We start from the raw sequence: 8,205 nt of genomic DNA, 5'->3' as shown, positions 1-8,205 counted from the left end.
ATAAGAAAATAATGTTAGACAACAAGACAATAGTTCAAATATATTGCGACTGACACTGTATGATGTTCCTACTTGGAAAAAATTTTTTAAACAAATGGACTTTCTTTTCAGATTTATTTATTTATTTATGTATGGCTGTGTTGGGTCTTAGTTGTGGCACATGGGATCTTTGTTGAGGCATGCAGGATCTTTTGTTTTGACGTGCAGGATTCTCTCTAGTTGTGGCGTGCAGGTTTTTCTCTTCTCTAATTGTGGTGTGCAGGCTCTAGGGTACATGGGTTCTGTAGTTGTGGCACGCAGGCTCCAGAGCATGTGGGCTCTGTAGTTGCAGCACGCAGCCCCCCTAGTTGAGGCGCACAAGCTCAGTAGTTGTGGCATGCAGACATAATTGCCCTGTGGCATGTGGGATCTTAGTTCCCTGACCAGGGATTGAATCTGTGTCCCCTGCATTGTACAGCAGATTCTTTACCACTGGAACACCAGGGAAGTCCCTACTTGGAAATTTTAATGGGCCCACCCTGCAATGGCCTTTGCTGATGGGCAGCCTCAGGCAGGGGCATTGACATTTAATCTGGCTGCTTCTATACCAGAATATATTTTTATGGAGGAAATTTACACTTTTGAAGACAGTTTTGACGAACAGTCAAGTTTAGCGGACAGGAGAAAATTTAGGCTTCTATGGGGTCTATGAAAATTAGGCTGTGAATCAAATTAAGAAGTTATGGAATTTCTTCCTAGAAATTTATGCTACTTAGGTTGAACTGAAACCCTTTGGTGAAATTCCAGAAAGACAAGTTGTCTGTTTTGATGCCAAGATACACTTTGAGGACAATTCAAGATATATACAAAAAGATATATTTGCCATGGACAACAAATTAAAAATGCATCTACTCAAAATTAAGTCGGTAGATATGACCTAAAATACATAAAACTAAATGGGAATGGGAATACCAACTGTTTGTGAATGGTGCTGGACTAGACATAGCTCCATATGACATCATTCCTCTTCATGGTCAAAGCCCAACCAACTTCTTGGATCTCAGTGTTAGGGAAGCTCAGTGTATTAAATATTTTATTTGCTCATTGCTGATCCTAAGGTAAATAGTGAAATTTGCTATCATTGCTGATGATATCATCAAAGACTGCTGAACACTAGAACTCATAGCTCTGGTGGTCAGGCTTGAAGGAATCAATGTCCAAGAGTCTCAGAACATATTCAACAATATCCAGCTCCCTGTAACTTCTGGCATTGACTTGGAAGATGCAGTCAGGAAAGCTGTGGCCAGCATGGCAAGGAAGTGGTTCTTTTTTTTCTAATCCATTGTGTGGATAGAAGTCTCCATTCCTAGAAAAAGAGACATTTCTCATCATTAGGAGAAAATAGGTTTCCATTTAGGGAAAGAAAAAGTAAGTTAGAGTCAGGAATCATATGGAAAAATTTAAAATCTGTACTTTTTTCAAGAATAGATATATAAGTAGCCTAAATTATTTGGATCTCACATACAGTTTTCATTAAAATAATGGCCTGTTTTCTTATGTTATGTTCTTTACAATGGTAAATCTGCCAGTGAACAGCATTTTGTTGACTTTTGGGAGCAATCTAAATGGCCATTGTGGATACAGTGAAAAATTCAAATCAGGACCTAGTTTATTTAAGAGAATTCTGCTGGACCTGTAAGTCCAGAGTTAAAAAAAAAAAAAAAAAGGAAGGGGAAAAATATCTCAGGCAAAATTACACTTAAAACAGATGGTTTGGTCATATTAAACTATTGAAAGGAGGGACTTCTCTGGTGGTCCAGTGGGTAAAACTCCACACTCCCAGCACAGGGGACCTGGGTTCGATCCCTTGTCAGGGAACTAGATCCCACATGCATGCAGCAACTGAGAGTTCACATGCCACAACTAAGAAGTCCACATGCTGCAATTAAGAAGCCCACATGTCTCAACTAAGACCCAGAGCAGCCAAAATAAATAAATAAATAAATAATTGAAAGGATACAGCTGAAATACAGCTATAACAAAAGTTATAACAAATGGCTATTACGCAACATAATTACAAGTTTCTTATTCCAACACATATTGTGAATTCATTATTTTATTCCAAAATATTTTTATATGGTTTACCCCACATATATACTGTGCCATTTGCCTTTATCTTGTATACTCTCTTTATCTTACAATCAATATAAAACCTAAAGGCTTATTTGCGTCTGTGGAACAGACTTCTTTTATTTCAAAACTGAATAATTCTGATTCTTCGAAAATCTATGTAATTCATTCATTTTCAAGTAAGATAGCACTGAAGATCAAGTTTGTTATAGATATTAGTGCTTTAAATTTATTTTTTCTTCAGAATCTACCAGCTTTCTGCTGAAAGAGGGGAAAATATAATAAAGAAAGCATGGATTTTTTTCATGATAGTTATTTATGTGGTGGAGAAGAATTTGATTTAGGTTTTTGTTAACATGGGTGAGGTATTCATCCATCCAGAATTTTCTGAGACTCTCCAGATCTCAAATATTTTCTTTTATCGTCAGGTTGTATTTTAAATGATGAGTCTCAATATTTGGTTCATAAAATATGTTACCATATAATGGAGACATTTCTCCTACTAAGTTAATATGAAAACTGAAAAAGGTGACGATTACAATGATAAGTGTGCTCTCCCACTTGTTGTTGTGCTATGTCTCTAATAATAAACTTTGTACCTGTTTTTACTGTTTTGCCTCCTTCAGAAATGCATTTTTCATTGTGGGCAAGGGCCAGGACGTGTGGTGGCTAAGATTCCTGGTTTTCATCCAGGCTACCCTGGTTCAATTCCTGGGCAGGGAATTAAGATTTCACTTCACCCCACCACTCACTGCTGTCTCTCCAAGATCAGTTCCTGATCTTAGAGGAAATGTTTTCAGCTTTTCACTGTTGAGTATGATGTTAGCTGTAGGTTTGTCATATATGGCCTTTATTATGTTGAAGTATGTTCCCACTATGCACACTTTCTGGAGACTTTTTATCATGAATGAGTGTTGAAGTTTTTCAAACGCTTTTTTTTCATCTGTTGAGATGATCATATGGTTTTTATTTTTCAATTTGTTGATGTGGTGTATCACACTGATTGATTTGCAGATATTGAAGAATCCTTGCATCCCTGAGATAAATCCCACTTGATCATGGTGCATGATCCTTTTAATGTATTCTTGGATTTGGTTTGCTAGTATTTTGTTGAGGATTTTTGCATCTATGTTCATCAATGATATTGGCCTGTAATTTTCTTTTTTTTTTTTTTGTGGTATCCTTTTCTGGTTTTGGTATCAGGGTGATGGTGACCTCATAGAATGAGTTTGGGAGAGTTCCTCCCTCTGAGATTTTTTGGAATAGTTTCAGAAGAATAGGTGCTAACTCTTCTCTAAATGTTTGGTAGAATTTGCCTGTGAAGCCATCTGGTCCTGGACTCTTGTTTGTTGGAATTTTTTAAATCACATTTTCAATTTGAGTACTTGTGATTTGTCTGTTCATATTTTCCATTTCTTCCTGGTTCAGTCTTGGTAGATTGTACCTTTTTAGGCATTTGTCCATTTCTTCTAGGTTGTCCATTTTATTGGCATATAGTTGCCTGTAGTAGTCTCTTATGATCCTTTGCATTTCTATGGTGTCTGTTGTAACTTCTCCTTTTTCATTTCTAATTTTACTGATTTGAGCCCTCTCCCTCTTTTTCTTGATCAGTCTGGCTAAAGGTTTGTCAATTTTGTTTATCTCTTCAAAGAACCAGCTTTTAGTTTCATTGATCTTTTCTATTGTTTTCTTTGTCTCTATTTCATTTATTCCTGCTCTGATCTTTATGATTTCTTTCCTTTCACTAACTTTGGGTTTTGTTTGTTCCTCTCTCTCTAGTTGCTTTAGGTGTGAGCTTGGGTTGTTTATTTGAGATTTTTCTTGTTTCCTGAGGTAAGATTGTATTGCTAGAAACTTCCCTCTTAGAACTGCTTTTGCTGCACCCCATAGTTCTTTTTTTAAATTAATTTTTATTGGAGTATAATTGCTTTACAGTGTTGTGTTAGTTTCTGCTGTGCAGCAAAGCGAATCATTTATGTATACACATATATCCACTCTTTTTTAGATTTCCTTCCCATTAGGTTACCACAGAGCATTGAGTAGAGTTTCCTGTGCTATACAGTAGGTTCTCATTAGTTATCTATTTTATACTTGGTAGTGTATACATGTCAATCCTACTAATTATGTAACCTAGGGAAAGTTGCTTAACGTTGCTGAGCCTCAGATTCCACATTTGTAAAATTGAGGACATAAAACTTATCCCTAGGGTTGTTCTTGCTAGGATTAAATAATAAAGTATGTTAAGTGTAGTAAGTACTTAATACCTCACTAAAATGTAGCTGTAGATAGATATGTTTTATAAAACAGTGCCCTTTTATTCATGTAAGAACACAGACATGAATATAAATCACTCTTAAAAACTATTTCCTACTTAAACAGCTTATACCGTTTGTCTTTTAAGTCTCAGTTGCTATATCTGTAAAATGGGATATGGAGGTATTAATAATTAGAATAGTTTTGAGATAATTTTATGGGTTCTTTAATAATCTGATAATCTGAGCACTGTATCATCTGGCTTCTTGGTCCCTTGTACCTTATAAAGTTACAACATTTCACCTGAAATAAAAATTCAAAATATATTAGAAACTTGACAGTTCGTTACTCTGGAGGAGATTTTTTTTTTAAGTTTTTATTTATGTATTTATTTATTTTGGCTGCATAGGGTCTTCATGGCTGTGCGCGGGCTTTCTCTAGTTGCGGCAAGCAGGGGCTGCTCTTCGTTGCGGTGAGCGGCCTTCTCATTACGGTGGCTTCTCTTGTTGCAGAACATGGGCTCTAGACACACAGGCTGCAGTAGTTGTGGCACGGTTGGCTCAGTAGTTGTGGTTCACGGGCTCTAGAGAGCAGGCTCAGTAGTGGTGGCACACAGGCTTAGTTGCTGCACGGCATGTGGGATCTTCCCGGACCAGGGATCGAACCCATGTCCCTTGCATTGGCAGGTGGATTCTTAACCACTGCACCACCAGGGAAGCCCTGGAGCAGATTTTTAAAGAGCTCTATGTTGATAATTTTCTTCAGTGGTTGCTAGCAAGATTGCTTGTTACGCATGCAGATTGTTGGGCCCTGGCCCCAGAGATTTTGAAACACACACTATAATCCAATAGAGAAACTATTAAAATTTATATTTGGTTTTAGCTGACTTATATCTAATGGGGTCTGGAACTCTGCGTTTTTAACAAGTACTCCAGTGATTCTGATACAGCTAGTCTGAGGACCATCCTTTGAGAAATATGCCCAAGGGCAGTGACCTCTAATGTGCAGTGTACATAACGTAGGTTATCTGGAAGAATATGTTAGAAATTCTATTTATAGTTTTGTCAAAATCAAATTAATCTCCACTCATATTTAGTATGCTGGAGGTTTCATTAGGTCTGCATGTCTGATTGTCACATGTCACAGATTCTGATAGGTGCTCTAAAAAAACACTGTAGAGTGGGAGTTCGCAGGCAGGGGAGCTGCCTCTGGCACCCTCCCTCCTTAGCTTTAAGCAAGACATGATTTTTGTGCCTGGTAAATTCTTACATAACCCAAAAACTATTTTTGAAAAATGGACAAGTGGGTTAGAAAACTCTAAATTCCCTACAGTGAAATTGAAGATAATAACTGAAGCACAGATAACCAACAGAAAATGGCAAAATAGATGCTCCTAGTATGAGGTCTTAGCCATAATGTAAGCAAAAGCTAAGACCATCTAAATCAGCTCTAACAAATATCCCCAAATTAGAAATGATCATGAAGGTTATATGAAATATGGATTTACATCCAGGATAGTTAATGATGAAATTGCCATCTCTGGGCAAGTATCTTTGTATTTTGGGGTCTTTGAGAGATTAATGATAGTATGAAGCCATTAAATTAGTTAGACATTTTAAAATGAATTGTTTATAAATTTTTTAACATCTTTATTGGAGTATAATTGCTTTACAATGTTATGTTAGTTTCTGCTGTATAACAAAGTAAATCAGCTATACATATATCCCCATATCTCCTCCCTCTTGCGCCTCCCTCCCACCCTCCCTATCCCACCCCTCTAGGTCATCACAAAATATCAAGTTGATCTCCCTGTGCTATGCAGCAGCTTCCCACTAGCTATCTATTTTACATTCGGTAGTGTATATATGTCAGTGCCACTCTCTGACTTTGTCCCAGCTTACCCCACCCACACCGTGTCCATTCCCTATGTCTGCGTCTTCATTCATGTCCTGCTCCTAGGTTCATCAGAACCATTTTTTTTTTTTTAGATTCCATATACATGTGTTAGGATATGGTATTTGTTTTTCTCTTTCTGACTTACTTCACTCTGTATGACAGACTCTAGGTCCATCCACCTCAATACAAATAACTCAATTTCATTTCTTCTTATGGTTGAGTAATATTCCATTGTATATATGTGCCACATCTTCTGTATCCATTTATCTGTCAGTGGACATTTAGGTTGCTTCCATGTCCTGGCTACTGTAAATAGTGCTGCAATGAGCATTGTGGTACATGTCTCTTTTTGAATTATGGTTTTCTCAGGGTATATGCCCAGTAGTGGGATTGCTGGGTCATATGGTAGTTCTATTTTTATTTTTTTAAGGAACCTCCATACTGTTCTCCATAGTGGCTGTATCAGTTTACATTCCCATCAACAGTGCAAGAGTGTTCCCTTTTCTCCACACCCTCTCCAGCATTTATTCTTTCTAGATTTTTTGATGATGGCCATTCTGACCGGTGTGAGGTGATACCTCATTTTTGAGATAAATCTTTTCTTGTAGAGTTAAGAGAAACATTAAAAAAAATTGTTTTATCATAACTTTTAAAAATCCATAAATCCCACCCCTCTGGCCACCCTAAATATTTTCCTGCACCCTGAGTTATCTGTTATCTCTTTACTCTCTTTTACTTGAAAAATATGTTGCAGAACAATATTCTGTGATGTAAGCAGGTCTTCAGCCTCTAGAATAAACCATGTTCTGGGGGAGGGGTGGTGGTGGGAATTGGCCAATACTTTGCAGCTAACATGTTTTGCAATGGACCAAAAAACAATCCTCCAAGCAGAGTTTTATGTTTTGTATTACAAATTAAAGTCTGGCTCCTTTTCTTTTTCTTTTTGGTAACGTTTGCCTCTCATTACTGCATGGGAATATTTTCACCATATGACTTATAAAACTGGAAACTTTTCATTGAATTTTTATCACTATAGCATGAATAATTCATTCAGTCCTCAAATGTCACAATGAACATCAAGTGGTTTTACATAATACATTCTTGATGGAGTTTCAAGAAGCCAGCAATCCAGGGATGCAGCAGAGAAGACAACGTTTGGAAAGGAATTTCATATAAATTTATCATTTAACCAGGAAGGATAAAATAAGTGGAGAGAAAAGACTGAGAAATAAAAGTGTGGGGTTTTTAAAACCAAAAATAGGAAAAAAAGCAAAACTAACACACTTGCCACTGGGGACAGAGGGGGAAAAAAACAGAAGGTAGCCAAAAACAGATGGTCTGGTGGCGGGGCAGGAGGGGAAATTAGGAACCTCATAAGTATAGGAATTGAATTTGAAACTGTAGTAAAATGGTATTACATTTCAGAACCATAATAAATATTTACAATTTTCAAGGACTCTGGGAACATTTTCAATGTTATCTGAGTGAGGAATCTTGAATGAAATATAATAGCTATTAGAATTCTACCTTTGAATGTTTATTAGTTGATAAGAGTACTCCCCCTTCTAGTATCCCTTTCTTTTGAGATTGACCATATTATGGTAATCCAGCCAAATGAAATTTTCAAGCCCTTTATGGAACAGGCTTTTAATTATCTATCCAACTGCTGTTCTCTCATTTTTTCTTGCTAATAGAACCCTAATTTTATTTTTCTCCAGATAGAGTGTAGCTTATCAAGATCTCTTCATCTCAGGGAGGATGGGTCTCATACCAGCCCCATGGAATTAATCATCACTAGCTTACACTAGTCATAGTAATCCCACTCCCTTTAGCTAATGATTGGCCTGGGGTAAGCATGTGTAAGAGTTTTCTATTGCTGTTGTACCGAATTATCACAAATTTATTATTTCACAGTTCTGTAGGCCAGAAGTTGGGGTTGGCTCGCTT

At 37.0% G+C, this 8,205-nt stretch overlaps 1 pseudogene; it reads left to right on the top strand.

The window, feature by feature from the left end:
* The first annotated feature begins 523 nt into the window (after positions 1-523).
* Positions 524-1,480, top strand: LOC111170800 (succinate--CoA ligase [GDP-forming] subunit beta, mitochondrial pseudogene; annotated as a pseudogene).
* Positions 1,481-8,205: the final 6,725 nt, after the last annotated feature.

This window comes from Delphinapterus leucas, chromosome 7 (genome assembly GCF_059928025.1).
Source record: "Delphinapterus leucas isolate spDelLeu-1000000601 "Yukka" chromosome 7, BTC_Dleu_Yukka2, whole genome shotgun sequence".
Lineage (NCBI taxonomy): Eukaryota > Metazoa > Chordata > Mammalia > Artiodactyla > Monodontidae > Delphinapterus > Delphinapterus leucas.
Note: the sequence above shows the minus strand (reverse complement) of the source record. Positions and strands in the feature narration are given on the sequence as shown.